General features: G+C 44.6%; 1 non-coding gene across 1 annotated transcript; it reads right to left on the bottom strand.

Annotated features, from left to right (window-relative positions):
• Positions 1-58: 58 nt before the first annotated feature.
• Positions 59-131, bottom strand: TRNAK-UUU (transfer RNA lysine (anticodon UUU)). The gene has a single exon. It is a non-coding gene; the product is annotated as a tRNA-Lys (tRNA).
• Positions 132-498: the final 367 nt, after the last annotated feature.

Here is a 498-nt window from a genome sequence, read left to right as displayed (position 1 = left end):
TGATTAGGGTCTTTGTCCCTAAGAAATGCATCCTTACGAATACAAGAGTGGTTTTTTTTGGGTATAGCAGGACTTGAACCTGCGACCATTAGGTTAAAAGCCCAATGCTCTACCAACTGAGCTATACACCCGATTTTACAAGAAGGCTTGGTGCGGAAAAGAAAAGAGGGTGGCCTAGCCCCTTTTCTTCTTATCATATCACAAGGGCGCGGCTCTGTATGGGGCTCGTACTGCGGAGCAAGTCTAGGAGTCCTTTCCACTCATTGAGGATTCTATCTAAAAAAGAAGGTCAACGGGGGAGACTACAGTAGCTCGAACTCAGACTATCTACGAAAAAGCTAAAACTCCCTTGTCTTCAACTATGAACTTACATCTATCGATAACACGGGCTTCTTAGGTCAATCACATCCCCAGGAACTTCTAACTGGCCTAGCAAGGACCAACTTGAGAAATTGATTCGATTTAACGAGAGGCTCGGAGATGGTATACGTAGAATAG

Source organism: Miscanthus floridulus, chromosome 5 (genome assembly GCF_019320115.1).
Source record: "Miscanthus floridulus cultivar M001 chromosome 5, ASM1932011v1, whole genome shotgun sequence".
In the NCBI taxonomy this organism is placed as follows: domain Eukaryota; kingdom Viridiplantae; phylum Streptophyta; class Magnoliopsida; order Poales; family Poaceae; genus Miscanthus; species Miscanthus floridulus.
This window is presented reverse-complemented; position numbering and strand designations above follow the sequence as displayed.